Source organism: Myxine glutinosa, chromosome 3 (assembly GCF_964187855.1).
Source record: "Myxine glutinosa chromosome 3, kmMyxGlut1.1, whole genome shotgun sequence".
Taxonomy (NCBI): domain Eukaryota; kingdom Metazoa; phylum Chordata; class Myxini; order Myxiniformes; family Myxinidae; genus Myxine; species Myxine glutinosa.
The window spans coordinates 153,771,391-153,790,448 of record NC_136263.1 but is presented as its reverse complement, the minus strand read 5'-3'; the positions used below and the strand labels follow the sequence as shown (position 1 = coordinate 153,790,448).

At 44.2% G+C, this 19,058-nt stretch overlaps 1 protein-coding gene across 2 annotated transcripts in view; it reads right to left on the bottom strand.

Moving 5' to 3' along the window:
* Nucleotides 1-362: 362 nt before the first annotated feature.
* The window catches only part of LOC137423117 (potassium voltage-gated channel subfamily A member 1-like), a 188,715-nt gene continuing 170,019 nt past the window's right edge, over nucleotides 363-19,058 (bottom strand). Inside the window, exon 2 of one of the 2 annotated variants that reach the window (XM_068109945.2) lies at nucleotides 363-2,010. The gene's annotated coding sequence lies outside the window, so the exon portion shown is untranslated. The remainder of the gene's footprint in view (nucleotides 2,011-19,058) is intronic. The other variant, XM_068109946.2, reaches the window with a different exon arrangement.

Sequence of the window (19,058 nt, the reverse complement as noted above, 5' to 3'; positions counted from 1 at the left end):
TTCTTGCTCAGCTTGGAGTGTGTGGGACAGAAAGAAGGAGGATGTGTGACAAAGTGGCCCAGGTTGCCTTGAAAGGCTCACTTTGGATTTGGAGGAAGGTAATGGAGGTACTTCAAACGGTATAGGTTGAGGTTGTGGATGGTGGTTCATTCCAGCCTAAAGGGGTAGTGACTGAGCCTAGAAGAGAAATGGAGATGTGTGAATGGTGTTTGTGTGTTGCAGGAGTGTGTGTGTGTGTGTGTGTGTGTGTGTGTGTTGCAGGAGTGCGTGTGGTTTTGCATGGATGTGTTTTTGTTTGAGTGGTGCATGTGTGTGGGACATGTAAGGGTCGGTGGTCGGTTGATTAGGTGTGATTTTTTTTTGGTGTGTGAGTGAGTCGGTGAGGGGTTGTAGATTCTGGGAGTTTGTTGTTGTAGTCTGTGTTCTTACTGGCTGGAGGTGGGGGTATGTATGCATCCAGGTGTAGCTGCTGCATGATGTGGAGGCGTATGTGCTACCCCTGCTGTCTCACCTTAGCTGACCGTATCGAGGTTGAAGGGCCGAAACGGGATGATGCTGAGGACCTCGACTGAGGACTTGTCACCAGGTGTGTTTTGAAATCATATATATATATACACACAGTATATGTATATACAGACACATATCGTTCGTTTAATGGCTCAAATTATTCCCATCTTCTTTTATGATCAGCCAGCGACACATTTTAGCTGAAGTTTAACTGGGCTGATAGGTCTGCCATTGTACTGGAGCTGATTTGCACAGGTATTAGAATTTTGTTCAGGATGCTGGTTATTAGTTGCTTACCTTTGCAAATGACACTGTGTGATCTTTGACTTCCACCAACTAATCAGAGCAGACAGGACACCCAGCTTAATGCCCAACTGAGGGACAGTGCGCTTTGCGATGCATCACCCTGCCTGTGAAACGCCTACATCCTGTACATATGTATATAATCATGTTTGCTCAAAGATAAGAACGCCATCTTTGCACCATCCTGTTGGACTATACATTTTCTTACTAATGAGACACACATATTATAAAATAAAGAAAACCTTGGCTTTTCTGGCTTCTTTGAGTATCTCGCTCTGATAACTTAATAAACGCCCATGTCAGCTCATGATCCTCACTGCATATATGTATTATTCCCATAAAAATCATCATGAACACCTGAGGTTCATGTTGAAATGGTGAGGTTCTTCAGCCTTTTCCGACTCATCAGCAGATAGAAAACCAAGCGATTTCAGGATATGATTGATTGGGCTTTGTTTTACAGCCCTATTTGTGTCCTCCCCATGGTGTAGACACCTAAAGGACTAACCTTGGCACAAGATGGTCTTGAGTCGTTTAGAGTTAGCCATAAGTGTCATTTTTCCAGGTACATCTTTGCAGCCTGAATGGAAAACAATACCGTCGTCCACATCCAATTAACGACCAAACACAATACACGTAGACACAGAACAGTCAAAGTACAAACAACCAGTCCAAAGACATGTTCCTTTTCTTGGTATTGCAAACTGGCTGTGTATAGACAGAAAAGGGAGAAAATGAGTGAATATGAGTAGTTGCTGCTCTGAAAACACAGTGCAGAATATATTTTCAGTTCATGGTTGCCCTCGGCATAAAATTTCTGTTCACCAAGTGTCACTAATCAAATAGCACAGACATGCATCACCTAGGAAGCGATGCGCCAACATTCCCAAACAAAAGTGTATCAGTTGTGGATGGGATCTATATAATGCTCAAAGTTTGCTTTCCCTAACAGAAACAGTTCCTCCACATCGGTGCGAACGCAGTGCAAAATGGCCGAGCAACACAAATCCAGGGACGCATGGAGGTCTCTGTCCATCGGTTCCACCAACCCGATCGTAGATCCCACCGGTCTCCCTGTAGGTTATAGCTTAGCTGCGTTCAAGTCTAAGCCATAAGACCCCAGGGCCTCGAAGAACGAACATGTGGAAGGGAGCGCCCTCTACTGATGCCAGTCGCACTCTTTGGAATCTAGCAGGACACCTGCGGCGGCAAGTTTGCGGACCAGTCAGGATCACATCCATAGAGTAAAATTGAATCATCAAACATTAAGAAGAAGAAACAAGAGCAGTCACGACAAATTCGTGCGCTTCTTTGCTATGGTAATCTTCTCGAACGTAATGTCGTAATTTAATAATCTTTTCATAAAATAGGTCATAAAAGACATTATCTGATTACACTGCACAAGGTGATTGATGTTTTCCATTGGATATGATTACACATTTTGGATCAAATCTTTCAGTTGCGGGCTGGCCCGGCCTGCCGTTTGACTGAAGATGGCAGGAAGTTGTGATTTTTAGCTCTTACATGAGCCACGACTTAGTATACCAAAAAAAAAGGTTAAGGTCAACGACATTGAAAATCTGTGGTGGTTAACACCAGGTGCCGATTTAAACCCAATGGAACCACCCTGAGAAGTGTTCCACTGCTCTCTGTGGACCAGTATACACACGACAATAAACCCCTCAAATTGGGGTGGCCGAGCTAGTACACTACAATCCACCAATGCATCTGAGGACCAGAGTGAACACATGACAATCCACCACAAATGCTGAGGGTCAGAGTTAACTCACTGCAATCCCAGACTGAACCTTCTGGCTGGAGTCACCAGATTGCAATCCTAGACTGAACCCGAGTACCAAAGTCAAGAGACCAAGTGGCGCTCGCTTTGATGAAAGAATGGTGCATTATAACACTTGGTATTAAAAAAAAACCACCTTCAGAGGCCATTTTTCCCCGCAGAGCAGGGGTTGGCCTTTTTCGGGGACCATGGTCCCCTTTTTGAAGCAATGTTTTACAGCCGGATGCCCTGTTAGTCCCCTCTTGCGACACAGGGAATTAACAGTGAGCTGGTACTCAATTTGCCAACCTTGGAAGGATGACAGGCTGAGTCAATCCCCCTGGTGCTAATTCAGCGATCGACCGGGATTCAAACCCAGGATCCCAGGATCCCAAGCCAGCACCCTAACCGCTAAGCCAACACCAGGCTTATTGCACTTGCTATGTATACCAATATTTGATGATAGTGATATCCTGATACCCAATTAGATGTCATTTCACTTTTTGGGGCATTATATACTGGTGCGTTCACATGGAGCTCATTATTGACCTTCAGAAAACACTTGCTGTGCAACACAATACATTGAAGTGACTTTATACATTACCCGGTAACTTGATTTTTCAGCAATTATGACGCCCGGAAACGGGTAATAACATCTTTGTGTAGTGTAGCGGTTGTAAACATGCCTGTTTTCACTTGGAGCACTATAGCTCAGGGGTTCAAGATCACACGGTGTAATTCGAAAATAATGTTCCATTGCCTGCCTTCACCCAAGACAAATACCAAATTCTTGTCTTCTGGGTATTGCGTGGAGTGTATATCTGAGTGACCAGAATATCTGAGCGACCGAGACAGTGGGTGTATGCCTCGAAAATGCATGCTCACATGGTCGAGTACTCACCTGGAAAGGAGGTTATTGGTTAATAAGCCACCAAAAAAAACATACATACAAACACACATCGTCTGCTTTTTTTTTTTTGTATACAAGATCGAGGCTCGTGGAAGAGCTAACATTAATCACACAAAAAGTCAAACAGACACATAAAACATATAATAAGGGGAGCGGTAAACAAGATGGGGAGAGAGGGGGAAGCACACAAACACAACATTTGAGAGCAGGGACATCGGGAGATCTGTGGGAGGGAGAGGGCTTGGGGGGAGGAGGTGCGTGAAGGGGGGTGGGTGAAGTATAAAACGCTTGCTCTCATTCATGTAGTTTTTGGCATAGATGGCTGTTTGACCCGGTACCCCAGCCTAATTCCAAAGAAGATCTTGTCCGTGTCGTGTCTAGCATCGTCTACGCCTTCACAAATCCAGGAATTTCCCAGTCGATAACGAGCCGGATGGCAAATTGCGTTGAGCGTCCAACGGGAAATGGAATAGATAATTACGCAGAGGTACATATAGGTGTGCATCACGAGAAGCAAGATGGCCCATTAACTGTGCAGAAAAGGAAACGAAGCCCGGGCGACCAAACCGACGATGTTATATTAAAGACCCCGGTTTGAAATTTGCAATGCAAAGCTTTCCACAACCGGATCATTTGCTCTCCATCGCTGCCTGCAGAAAGCGCTGATTAACAAGCAGACCTTCTCCTCGGGGGTTCCCTACACCTGCGATTATGCTGATGTGAATGCATTTAACAAACAATCGGGTAATTCAAGTCTGTAGGTTTAAACGTCATTGTTTTGAGTCGTGGACCATTTTCTCAGTAAATGCAGGCTACTCTCATTACCATAGTCACTCCAGGGGTATTCTATTTTAAGTACCTGTATTATCTTTTCTTTTTTAGCCTATGCTTATGCTCTGGGATTAGGGCTTGTCTTCCCACCTTTTCCCATGTTAGTCTTAACTCCGTAGCAAACGCGCTTGTTTTGCAGATACAAGCAATTGCCGGAACCAAGCTGGGTTTCATCAATCAGGATCACTGAAGCGCACAGAACTCTCACTTACCGACCCGAACAAAGACCAATATTTTTGCCTTATTCATTGATACATGTCACCTCGAATCAACTCAGTTGTTGCATTTTTCTTAAACCTTCCACGCACAGTTCCAGTAGATAATGAAAAATCATAACCCAATTAACTTCCAAAGGCTATCCACCCAGCACGATGCTTAAAACAGTTTGGTCTTTGAAGGAGTTTATCACTACCTCCACCATCGAAGGTGGACAGAGGTTATGTGTTCACCCCATGTCTGTCTGTCTGTTTGTTTGTTTGTCTGTGAGCAGGATATCTCAAAAGGTTGTGGACAATTCAGTCGAATCTTGGAGGGAAGGTTGGGTTTGTGGCAAGGACGAAATGATTCGATTTGTTGAAGATCCACATCCGGATCTGGATACAATAATTTTATAACTGGTTCTACACCAATAAGAGATATAACCAAAAACGATATATAGGTCTATAATATGATATCTCAAAAGTTTTGGACAGATTCAGGTGAAACTTGGTGGACATGTTGGGTGTATTACCGGCCCTCATGACATGGACGGAATGATTGGATTTTGGGGAAGATGTGTAATTCTGTTATGTATTATGATGATATATTATTATATTATATTATATTATATTATATATATATATATATATATATATATATATATATATAATATTATATTATATATATATATATATATATATATATATATATATATAATTATTATTATTATTATATTATATATTATTATATTATAAATTATTATATTATATATTATTATATTATATAATATATTATATTATATATTATTATATATACTGTATATATTATTATTATAACATATAATATAATATATATATATATATATACTGTATATATATATATATATATATATATATATATATATATACATATATATATATATATATATATATATATATATATATATATATATATACATATATTATATATATATATATTATAATTATATTATATATACAGTATTATTATTATACTGTATATAATAATTTATTTATTATTATTATATATATGTATTATTATATTATATTATTGATATTATTATTATGATATATTATGATGTATTTTGGGGGAAGATGTATTATTATACAAGAATATTTTATTTTTTAATTGATTCTTCGCCATTGAGGGTTAGGGCCAAAAACGATAAATAAAACAATATTTCCAAACATTATGGACACACTCAGACAAACTTTGTGGGGAGGTTGGGAGCGGGACAACAACGAAATGATTAGATTTTGGTGAAGTTCCGGATCCGGATACTATAACTTTTTTAATTTTCAAGTGATTCTTCGAAAATCTTGGATTCCTGACTTCCTCTACTCTCGTAGCCAACATGTGGCTCTCAGCCAATGGAGCCCTTTCTTCCCCTGTCCTTCTCAAGGCTGGAGTACTCCAAGGTATTCTATACCCCATCCTATTCCTCATTCCCCATCCTATCCCAGTGTGTACCCTGGATAAGAATAGGTACGCCGTATCCCTGCGTGTCATAAGAGGCGACTAAGAGGGTTGGCGTTAGGAAGGGCATCCGGCCATAAAAACATTGCCTCAAGAAGAGAACCATGACAATTACAACTACATGTGGGCAGGGTACAGCCCGAAGTGGAGATCGGTTTCTGAGGTTTGGGACATGGAATGTAGGGACAATGACAGGGAAATCAGGAGAAGTGGTGGAAGTATTGGTCAGAAGAAGAGTGGACATATGTTGTGTGCAAGAGACGAGATGGAAGGGAAGTGGTGTGAGAATGGTGAAGGGTAGGCAGGGACAGAAATACAAGTTTGTGTGGCAAGGGTGCCTGGAGGGCATGAATGGTGTTGGTGTCCTGTTTTCTGAGGAGTTTGTAGACAGTGTGGTGAGTGTGACTAGAGTGAGTGATAGGTTGATGATGGTGAAAATGATGATTGGAAAGCTCTTGGTGAACGTCATCTCGGGATATGCTCCGCAGGTTGGTCGAAGCGATGAAGAGAAGGACAAGTTCTGGTGTGCGGTAGGGAAGCTGATGGAAAACGTGAAAGATGAGGAAGTTGTTGTGGTAGGAGGAGACCTAAATGGAGATGTGGGAAGGAGTATGGATGGTTTTGAAGGAGTTCATGGGGTTTACGGATATGGTGTGAGAAATGGAGAAGGTGAAAGGATTCTGGAGTTTGCTGATGGAGCTGATTTGTTGATTTGTAATACTCAGTTCCAGAAAGAGGATAATAAGCTTGTTACATACACGCCAGGTGGGTCGACGACAACCGTTGACTACCTGATGGTGCGTAGGCGAGACAGGGGGCACCTCCGGGACACAAAGGTGATCCCGGGTGAGGAGGCTGTTTCACAGCATCACTTGGTTGTCTGCGACGTAAGGGTGAAAGGTGCGAGGAGAGCTCGGCGGGTGAAGTACCAACCGAGAATGAAGGTGTGGAGGTTGAAAGAGGTGACAGTAAGGGAGGCATTAAAAGAGAGGCTGAGTAGGGTCGAGGATGATGTGGTTGAGCTTGAAAGTGGTTGGATGTCAATGAAAGCTAGTCTGTTGGGAGCCATTGGTGAGGTATGTGGATGGACAAAAGGACCACCGAGGCACTCGGAAACATGGTGGTGGGATGATGAAGTTGGAAAGAGGATTGAGGAGAAGAGGAAGAAGTTCAAGGAGTGGCAGAAGGCGAAGGGTACGGGAGCAGAAACAGCAGAGCATGAAAGTTATAAGGCAGCCAGGAAGGCTGCAAAGAAAGAGGTAGCAAAGGCGCAGGAGGCATGTAGGAAAATGTTCGGAGAACGCTTGGATTCGGAAAAGGGTCAGAAAGCAGTATTCAGGATTGCAAAGCAGATAGCGAAAGAGAGGTGTGATGTGATGGGGGTGAGTTGCTTGAAGGATGAAGTGGGACAAATCATTGTGGACCCAGATGGAGTTAAAGGAAGATGGAAAAGATATATGGAAATGCTGTTGAATACAGAGAATGAATGGGATGGCAACATAGAGAGTAACCCAGTTTTAGGACCGGCAGAGAAGATAACTGAGAAGGACGTTGAGGAAGCGATAAAAGCAATGAAGGGTAGAAAAGTGGGAGGGCTGACGGGAGTTGTGGGAGATATGTTGAAGGCAGCAGGAAGTTGGGGTGTGAAGAGAATGACAGAGATCTGTAATCTGGTGGTGAAAGAAGGCCGCATTCCAGTGGATTAGGAACTGAGTACCCTCATCCCTCTATACAAGGGGAAAGGTGACCCTCTGGAGTGTGGCTCGTACCGAGCGATAAAGTTATTGGAGCATGGAATGAAGGTATTGGAAAGGGTGTTGGAGAGGAGGATAAGGAAGAAAGTGAAGATCGACGAAATGCAGTTTGGATTCATGCCAGGAAGAGGAACGACAGACGCACTTTTCATTGTGAGGCAGTTGCAGGAGAAGTAAATGGAGAAGAGAAAGAAGTTGTTTCTTGGGTTTGTTGATCTGGAGAAAGCATTCGATCGGGTTCCACGCAAAGTATTGACATGGGCATTGAGGAAGTTAGGAGTGGAGGAATGGTTGATCAGAGTAGTGATGGCAATGTACAAAAGAGTGCGCACAGCTGTAAGGACGAAGGACGGGAACAGTGGTGAGTTTGAGGTGAAGGTGGGAGTGCATCAGGGGGTCGGTACTAAGTCCACTACTATTTGTAGCTGTGATGGAGGTGCTGGCTCAGAACGTAAAGGAGGGTTTACCGTGGGAGTTGTTGTATGCAGATGATCTGGTGTTGATTGCGGAAAGTATGGATGGACTGAAGGAAAAGATGAACACGTGGAAGGAATGTATGGAGACAAAAGGTCTGAAGGTGAATATCGGAAAGACGAAGGTGATGGCAAGTGGTAAAGCATGTGGTGAGGTGGAAAGAACTGGGAAGTGGCCCTGTGCTGTGTGTAGGAAGGGTGTCGGAGTGAACTCCATTCAGTGTACAATGTGCGCTGAGTGGGTTCATCAAAAATGTAGTGGTCTGAGAGGGTCATTAACCAGTGTGGCAGCTACATTCAAATGTAAGGTGTGCACAGAGGGAGCTGCAGATGGAGGAAATGTTGAGTTGGATCTTAGAGACGGCGTGAAGCTGGAAGGTGTGAAAACATTTTGCTACCTCGGAGACATGCTGAATGGAGAAGGTGGATCAGACTCGGCAACGGTTGCTCGAGTGAGATGTGCATGGAAGAAGTTTCGGGAATTGAGTGGCGTGCTGATGAAGAGGGGGGTGTCGTTGAAGCTGAAGGGAAAGGTGTATGCTGCATGTGTGAGAAGTGTTATGATTTATGGGAGCGAGACATGGGTAATGAACGTAGAGCAGCAATGAAGGTTGGAAAGGGTGGAAATGCGAATGGTTCGACCGATGTGCGGAATATCGTTGAGAGAGAGGAAGACAAATGATGAATTGCGAAAGATGATGGGAATAGAGCCTGTGATTGATGCTGTGAAGAGGAACAGGTTGAGATGGTTTGGTCATGTGTTGAGGAAGGATGAAAGTGACTGTGGTTGAGAAGAGTGATGGAAATGAATGTAGAAGGAAGTAGAAGACAGGGAAGACCAAGAAAGACTTGGCTAAAGATGGTGGAAGAAGAAATGCGGGCAAGGGGGTTAACAAGGAGAGATGCAGAAAATAGGGCAAAATGGAGAAGATTGTCATGGGGACCGCAAGGCTAACCCCCGCTCTAGCAGGGAAAATGGCCTTTAAAATGCATGTTGTTGTTGTTGTATCCTATTCCTCATCTTCATCAATGATCTCTCTCTGAAAAATCATCTTTATCTCTTTGCTGATGACTCCAACCTCTGCTGTGACATCCCGCATCCTCCTGACAGACATGCAGCAGCCTCTTCCATTTCCTGAGACCATGACAAACTCACAAACTGGTCAAACACCTGGAACATGTCTTTCAATCCTAATAAATCCCACACACTCTCTCCCTCTATCCGAAAGGACTGTTCCACAAACCCTCCCAGCTACTTTCTCAACAACCGTCTCGAAGAGGTTAAATCACTCAAACTCTTGGGTTTCAATCTCAGCCATGATCTCCCATGGGCAAGTCACATTTCAAAGTTGGCCTGAAAAGCCAGACTCGACTGGACATCCTCCATCGTGCTAAGTCCTTCCTTGGCATTCTATGCTTCATAAAGCTGCCCAGGTGTAATTTGGAACGAGGTTTCTCTCGGAGGCCGTTACTGATGTAGTCAAAATGATGTTTTTTTAAATTCCTAGAAGCCTCATGTTGATTTGCAGGATTTATAAATACTAGCGTGGATAGACTTGCTCCGCTCGCCTCACCACACATCGCTCATGGGGCACAGACTTGTTTTAACTTAGGGTGAGACCGTGCATGACATCACAATATGTTAGATCAGGTCATTTAAAGGACCAGACCGTGCCTCACCATTTAATATAATTTACTTCTGTGAGGGTGTCTGGGATGTAGAGGGTGGAGGGGTGGGGAGGGCAATATCTCGTCGCAAAACCCCTTGGGGAGGGGGGAATTTTTTTTGTAATAACATGATTATGCTATTTTCATTAGGGCTGTTATTATTTTTGTTATTAGCAGCATCCTAGGAAAAACGGCATGGAGGGGGCATTGAAGGGTCGTGTTATTAACCCTTGTGGGGTATATAGATTACCGTAGATCTTTGCTCAGGTCCGTTCGTCTATGAAATAAGCATAGATTGCCTCATGGATGTCTGGATTTCTCCAAATTTCTTTCAGTTTAGTGTTCAACAGCAGTAGCGACTGTTTAAAAAGGTAATCATATGTGTTTGTGGTTTATGATATTTTTTACTTCTGTTACATATTTATGTGAATGTATGTGAATTACCATTCAGGTCTTTGCTTATCCGTGTGTAGTATATTAAGTTGTTGTGTAGTTGTTGTGGTTGGAGGGTCAGGAGCCCTTCTGAGGGAGTGGCCGGAAACGGAAGTGACCGGAAACGGAAGAGGAAAAGACACGAGGAAAAAAGGACGAGTATTATTCTTCCTCGCCCCGCTCCGACCAAAAGGTGGGATCGACCTTGCGCTGCGTGGAAAAGCGGCGTTCCGAAGCCGGTCTGGCGAGAGGAATCACCGGGACGTGTACCTGCCCGGTGGAGACGTCAAGTTGACGTGGGGCCGTGCATCGACCCCGCGTCTGGTATCGTTCGCGGCACCGTCTAAACAGACGCGTGCGGGTCGCACGTTGGGGCCTAACGCGCCTTGCAAGCGGCGTGGGGTTTGGCTTGCTCTACCGTACCCGCTCCGCGTGGCCACGAGGGGCTGCAGCCACGGTGCCTGGTACGATACCTGCCCGGTGGAGAAACGTCCACCCGGGGTTCGTTCAACCGCCCGAGTGCGGAGACGCCGACCAGTATCTTGGTCAGGAGGGGCCCAGAGACATTGTGAGGAGCAGAGACCGAAAGGGGGTGTGAGTACTCACCGGGACACACATATATAAGATGGCCATCTTACTCATAGGGAATTGGTTGTGTCATTGAAATATTGTTGATGGTTGTGTATTGTTGATTGCTCGGGGAAAATCTCCGTGGTTGTGTCATTGAAATTGTATGGTATCATTACCATTGGGAATATATCCTGGAAAATCAGTTGTCTCCTGGGTGAAATTCATATGGATTGCGTGGCGAAAGCGCCTATATAATACAGCTTGCTGGCGGAGTTCCTCTCACGGTCCGGGGGTCACCGAGACCAGGTATTCACCGAGGGGACCACGTAACAGAATTGGGGGCTCGTCCAAATTACGATTTGCGGTTTCGCAATTGGGTCTACGTCCGGGATTTAAAATTGTATAAAATAATAAAATAATAATTTTTTATTAATTAAAATTTATTAATTAATTATTAATTGGTAAATTTTTTTGGAGAAATTGGGGTAAAGTCTTGGGTGAAGGTTAACAGGTGTTAACGATAGGCACCATGGCGTTTGTGGCACAGAACTTTGGGGTAACCCCGAGTGAGGCACAGTTCCGAGCGTTGCTAAAGTCGGACCTCTTGAAATTGGCCAAACATTTTAACTTGGAGGTCCGAACTAATTTGAGGAAGGCAGAGTTGCAGGCCACGGTGATACAATCTATGGTGGGAGTAGGAACATGGGACGAGTTAGCCTGGGAGTGGCTACCCGAAGAACCAGAAGACGTTGAGCTCCGGAAACTGGAGTTGCAATTACGGAGCCAGGAACGGATTAAAGAAGAAGAAAGGAAAGCAGAAGAGAGGAGGGAAGAGAAACAAGCGGAGGAAAGGAGAGTGGAACGAGAACTCCAGGAAAGGTTAAAAGAAGAAGAAAGGAAAGCAGAGGCGAGGAGAGAAGAGAAACAAGCAGAGGAAAGGAGAGTGGAACGAGAACTCCAGGAAAGGTTAAAAGAAGAAGAAAGGAAAGCAGAAGCGAGGAGAGAAGAGAAACAAGCAGAGGAAAGGAGAGTGGAACGAGAACTCCAGGAAAGGTTAGAAGGGAGAAAAGCAGAGGAGAGGAGAGCTGCAAGGGACCTCGAAGCAGAGGAGAGAAAAGCGGAAAGGGAATTAAAGGAACGTGACATGGAGCTTCAGCAAGAAATCAAATTCAAGGAGCTGGAGTTAATGAGAGAACGGGGAGAGGCACCACCCTTGCTGACGGGGTCGACACCTAACCAGAAAACCTGGGATGTGGGCAGACATGTGAGGCTGGTTCCACCGTTCAGTGAAAAGGAAGTCGCGAAATTTTTCCCACACTTTGAGAAAGTGGCTCGACAATTAAACTGGCCGGAGGAGGCCTGGACCATACTCGTGCAAAGTGTGCTGGTGGGGAAAGCTCAGGAAATTTATTCGGCGCTACCAATGGACCAATGTGCAGATTATGAGGTACTGAAGAAGCACATCCTCAAGGCCTATGAGTTGGTTCCGGAAGCTTACAGGCAAAAATTCAGGAATGCCAGGAAGAGGGAGAGTGAGACCCATGTGGAGTTTGCCAGAGTGAAAGAAAACATGTTTGATCGGTGGTGTGAGTCAAAAGGAGTCGGGAAAGACTTCGAAACATTGCGGGACTTGATCCTGGTGGAGGAATTCCAGCAGTGTGTCCACGAGGACATCAAAGTGTACCTGCAGGAAAAGAAAGTACCAAAGTTGTGGGACGCAGCCACCATGGCAGATGATTATGCCTTAACCCACCGAATAGGGGTCCACGAACCTAACTCCTCGCCTAGATCTCCGCAGGGGAGGTGGGGAACAGCAGGTGCGGAGAACGACCATACATGGCGGCGGCCTCGAGATGATTATGGGGACAACTATGATACCCCACCGGTTCGAAATCAGAGGGATGCGGGCCCAAGACAAACTTATAGTTCGGGGGGCCCGAGGCAGACCCCGAGTTTTTCCTCCGGGCCTACTTGCGCGTTTTGCAAGAAACCTGGACACTTGATGTCCAGTTGTTACCTCATGAAAAGGGACAACCCAGAGCGGAGTCCGACTATTACAACTCCGAATGCGATGGCTAGCGTAAGAAATCGCCATCAAAAGGGTTACCAACCATTTATTTCAGAGGGGTTTGTGTCACTGGATGGAGCCGCGACTAACCGGAGACCGGTTAGGATATTGAGGGACACAGGGGCCCATCAATCTTTAATGCTTGAAGGCATTTTGCCATGGTCCGAGGAGACGGCAACGGGGGATAGTGTTCGTTTACAGGGGATCGGGGGCGGTGTTAGTGCTCCCCTTCAGGTCATCCAGTTGGAGTCCGATTTGGTGTCAGGACCGGTCACCGTCGGTTTACAAGCCACGCTTCCTGTAGAGGGTGTATCTGTGGTTATCGGGAATGATTTGGCCGGGGGTCAAGTTTATGGTAACCTGAGGGTTGGTAAAGAGCCCAGCAGGGAAAATAACACCACACCAGCTCGGGATGGCGACAAAAGTGCCAAGTTATTTGTAGGGGGACTGAACTTCAAAACAGAGGAAGAAGTTCTGACCTCTGTCTTCAACAGATATGGGCCGCTGGTGGAAGTGCGGTTGGTAAGAGACTGGGAAACGCAACAGTCAAGAGGGTTCGGCTTTGTCACGTTTGCCAGCACAAAAGACGCCAGAGAGGCAGAGAAGAATTGGAATGGCAAGGATTTGGAGGGTCGGACCATAACAGTAGGGAAGGCATTTCGTAGGCGTCGAGAGGTCTACAGGAGAGGACAACTGGGCGGTAGTTTTGGTAGTGGCCGAGAAGGAGACCGCTATTCATGGGACTACAGGGACCAGTGGTCCCACCCTAATTATTAGGGAAGTTCTGAGAAGTTGAAGCACTGAAGGCGGCGGAGCCGCCGAGCCAAGATTCCTACACGAATTAACCGTGAACGCCGTTCCTAAAGGCGTCCATGTAGTGAACTTTCATGCACGGACTAACCGTGAACTCCACGTTCCTCAAGGCGCCCATGTAGAGAACTTTCCTGCACGGACTAACCGTGAACTCCGCGTTCCTAAAGGCATCCATGTAGTGAATACTCGGCTTGGCCTCCCGGAAAAAGTGCTATCGAGTTGCTTAACTTTGGATCTTTGATCAACCCCTTAACCTTCATTCCCAAGAAACTGACGGTCAAAGTCAGAGGGTCATGAGATGGAGTTTGATTTGGCAGGGACAATGTCGTTGTTGGTACTTAGTCCAGAGGGAGTAATCTGGAGGGGTTGTGGTGAAATTTTGGTTGCTTTATTTTTAAGTGATAACTGTGCCCGGGGGGAACGGATAATGTGGGGGGGGGGGTTGAGTTATCTGGTTTGTTTCTCCAAATTGGCCGGCAAAGAAAGTTTTCGCTGGGTTCAAACTTTCTTTCTTGAAGGGGGGGAGTGTTACATATTTATGTGAATGTATGTGAATTACCATTCAGGTCTTTGCTTATCCGTGTGTAGTATATTAAGTTGTTGTGTAGTTGTTGTGGTTGGAGGGTCAGGAGCCCTTCTGAGGGAGTGGCCGGAAACGGAAGTGACCGGAAACGGAAGAGGAAAAGACACGAGGAAAAAAGGACGAGTATTATTCTTCCTCGCCCCGCTCCGACCAAAAGGTGGGATCGACCTTGCGCTGCGTGGAAAAGCGGCGTTCCGAAGCCGGTCTGGCGAGAGGAATCACCGGGACGTGTACCTGCCCGGTGGAGACGTCAAGTTGACGTGGGGCCGTGCATCGACCCCGCGTCTGGTATCGTTCGCGGCACCGTCTAAACAGACGCGTGCAGGTCGCACGTTGGGGCCTAACGCGCCTTGCAAGCGGCGTGGGGTTTGGCTTGCTCTACCGTACCCGCTCCGCGTGGCCACGAGGGGCTGCAGCCACGGTGCCTGGTACGATACCTGCCCGGTGGAGAAACGTCCACCCGGGGTTCGTTCAACCGCCCGAGTGCGGAGACGCCGACCAGTATCTTGGTCAGGAGGGGCCCAGAGACATTGTGAGGAGCAGAGACCGAAAGGGGGTGTGAGTACTCACCGGGACACACATATATAAGATGGCCATCTTACTCATAGGGAATTGGTTGTGTCATTGAAATATTGTTGATGGTTGTGTATTGTTGATTGCTCGGGGAAAATCTCCGTGGTTGTGTCATTGAAATTGTATGGTATCATTACCATTGGGAATATATCCTGGAAAATCAGTTGTCTCCTGGGTGAAATTCATATGGATTGCGTGGCGAAAGCGCCTATATAATACAGCTTGCTGGCGGAGTTCCTCTCACGGTCCGGGGGTCACCGAGACCAGGTATTCACCGAGGGGACCACGTAACACTTCCAGTAAAGGTTTACCACAACATCATATGGTAAGCTATTTATAGACGTTAACACGGCATTTGTCCAAGGAGGACAAATGGGCGCGGTCCCCCAAAACCTCTTGGGGAGGCGGGATATTATTAATGTTAACATTGTTTTATTTGAAATAATATTAATATTATGCTAATATCACAAATGTTGTTATTACCTCAGCCACCAAAGGTGAATGGAGGTTATGTTTTCACCCTTGTCTGTCTGTTTGTCTGTCTGTGAAATAAGATATCTCAAAGTTATGGAAGGATTCGGACGAAATTTGGCAGAGAGGTAGTGTATGTCACACGGACGAAATGATTAGATTTTGGTGAAGATCCGGATTCTGATCTGGCTCGTAGAATTTTTTAAGTGATTCTTCATCATTGGGAGATAGGGACAAAAACGAATTATAGCAAAAGAGTTAAGGACTGATTTGGACAAAACTTGGTGGATCGGTTGGGTGTTTGACACAGACTAATCAATTTGATTTTGGTGAAGATCTGAGTATGGATTCGGATACAATAATTATTTAATCTTAAGTGATTCTTCACCATTGAGAGATCGGGTGAAAAGCGATATATATAACATGATATTTAAAAAAGTTATGGAGGAGTTATGACTAAACTTGGTGGACGAGTTGATTAGGTGACAAGAACAAGCCGATGAGATTTTGGTTCAGGTCCGAATCCAGATCCGGCCTATCAGTGGGATACAAAACATAAACTGTTCAGCCTGGCAGAGGTATGCGTTCTACCGAGTGCCGTTCTAGTTACTTTTGTTCTTAAAAGCCACGTTGGAAAAATGCCACGATAAGCTACCTTAATATGGCTATACATCTCAACATGAAACCCCCTTGGGGGGAAACCCCCTTGGAGAGGGGGCAAATTAAGTCACTACAACCTCGATCATGTGACCCCGAGTCCTCCTGCCAAGTTTGGTTGAGATTGGATAAGTAACGACCGAATGTATCTCGGTCAGACAGACAGACACCAAATTGCGTATTTTAGTGTGATACTCTTGCAGCAATATGCCAAGCTACCATGGCAGCCCTAACACCTCCATAATGACATGGATCCTCATCCGCCACCCCATGCATGCATTTTAGATCGGCCACAGTTTTACTTTGTTGAGAAGTAGGGACAAGGGTGGGAGCTGTAGATGAGAAGGGATTTGCATGAACCAATTATGCTTTATACAAAAATGTCAAATATATTCATCCATAATATATTCGTTGCAAAAATATCTACAAGCTTCTTCACTATGGGCTATTATTTATTTTTGTCCAATGTTCATCGAGCATGATCATTAAAATGAAGGAACATTTTGTGCCTTGTGCAAGTTATGTTAGCATATTTGCAATACAGTACCCAAAAGGTCCACAAGAAAGTTCCAATAAATATTTGTTAGGAAGAGGTGTTTGAAACTGTTCAAAACTAATTCAACAGTCTGACTTTGATGCCGATGTGATGATTCACCGGCAACTTTATGAAAATGAACGATTGATCTTAGCTCAAGCAAAATGATCTGAGCGAATGTTTTGTAACTTATCCATTGCGTAGTTAAAAAAGGTTCATACAATTAATTCCAAAAACTATTTATATTCAAATTTAATAAATTCAAATTCAATGAGCTGCTCACCACCATCTCAGATTACCACCCCATCCAAAACCATGAACTTTTGTAACCCCGTTAACTCACCCAAGCTTTTTACAGTTTCCAGTTTTTCTTTATTTCTTCTTTTTTCAAATTTCTAATATATATATATACATATATATATATTTAAAGTTTTTAAAGTTTTTTTTTTTGATATTTTTTTTAATTTTTAAAAAATATAAATTGATGTTTTTTGGGGGGTTTTTTTTTTTTTTTTTTTAGTTTCCAGTTTTTCTTTCTGAGAGTTTGCTTCTGTATCCATCTTGTCCACCCGGGTGTTCTCCTTGGCTCCTCATTCTTCCTCATATGCCTTACTAGCTATTTCTAAAAGTCTCCCTCTATTTTTTCCCTCAAACCTGCTGTTGGTGGGTTTCCCCCCTCTCTTTCTTCTGTTGCTTTTGTTATGTCCTCAACCTTTCGATGTTCTATCTACTCCTTGAGCCTCGAATTTGTATACAAAACAAACCTCAACCACACAAGGGACATTCAGAACCTTCACAAAATGAGTTATTAACAATTTCGTCCAAACACACCAACTTTTTTTTTTTCTCCAACTTTCTATCATGGAATATAAAATAATATATTAATAAAGGTATATGAAATAATAATAATAATAATAATAATAATAATAATAATAATAATAAAAAGTGACCGAACCCATCTTCGTCAAACTTTCAGAGGTTCATCACTTAGTATCGGGGAGTGTTTTATGGCCAAAAATAATTGTTGGATTGGATTATCTTTTTTAAAAGATTTAATTTTTTTTAATCTTTCTATAGTGCCTAAGCATTTGTAGCTCTGTGAAATGTAATAATGAATGATCCCGATCCCATTCCTTAGTGGGTGTAGGGAAGCATTTTAGGCCACCACCAAAAAAAATTGGTTTCTTCAAAATCCCAGCAGGATTAGAGCAATACCGGGAAATGCCGGGTACCCCTGCTAGTAAATGATAAATTGTATAATAATGGAGGCCCATACTCTTGGCAGAGCTCCAAGGTGTTCATGAGTCGAGAAACGCTTCAACGCAAGAACCAATCATGAACAGATTGCCACTCCTGTCACAGGATAGTCGACTGAAAGTAGCAAAAATTATTTAATTGATTGTCGCGATAACAGGCCTATTTTTTGTAAAAGACCATGGAATCCTAACATCCACCGATGTCCAGTGTTGGCTGAATGGTCCTCCGTTTTTTTTTGTTTTTTAAAAATATATCGCCCAACAAAAAGCCTCTAAGGCCACTCGAAGTAGGGGCTAAACGTCCATCTGATGGATGGCACACACCTTGATGTATCGGTCTGCATGCGAAACATCACAGAAGTTTATAGCTGGGTCAAGATTCCAACCTGGGCTCGACAACTCAAACACCCTAAGGCGATCCTGCCAGCCGTCTATTAAATTAATGAAATGTTATTTCTCTGACTAATTACGTACCTGTGTTTTAAATACTGTATGTAAAGTACAATAACCGTGTCTTTTATACTCTCATCCGTGTCTTGTTCTGAGAACGTTTTTATCACCCCACGTAAAATTGATCAGAGATTGAAACAATTTCTTGGATTTCAACCCTGCAGCCAAACGGACGTCCCGATGGGAAAAGTGCGTGACGGGTCTGAACGCAGATAAAAGGTGAAAACCCTCCAAACACACGACAGGTATAACGATGGCAGGCTCGCTTGATGGGTGGCGGTAATGAACAATTATGTATTACTCTGGCATTTATACGAAAGGCATAAGTATTGCTGAGCCGGCCCACGAGTGGTTTCAAATCGCCTTTTTAAAAGGCCTTTTCGCATTGTGCTTCCTACAGATCCTCCCCTGCGGGGAGGCGCGAGTACGAACAAGTCACGTGTGATAGGAGTCACCCCCGCCGCACATCTCCCACCCCCGTAAAAACTGCTTTTCTTTTTACTAATGCCAATCAGGCCGCTATTTCAGGCCCTACCAACTCTCGGCCAATGTTTCAAGAACCCAACACGTCTCAGCTCGCTCGATATTAAACAATCACTTAGGTACTCTTTGCTCTTCAATTGTAAGTGAAATATATATATATATATATATGTACATAGTTATATGGAAGGGTGACGATCCACATCTAGACTGTGGTAAGTGTAACATGGTCTGTGTATTTTCAGGTTTTTTTTT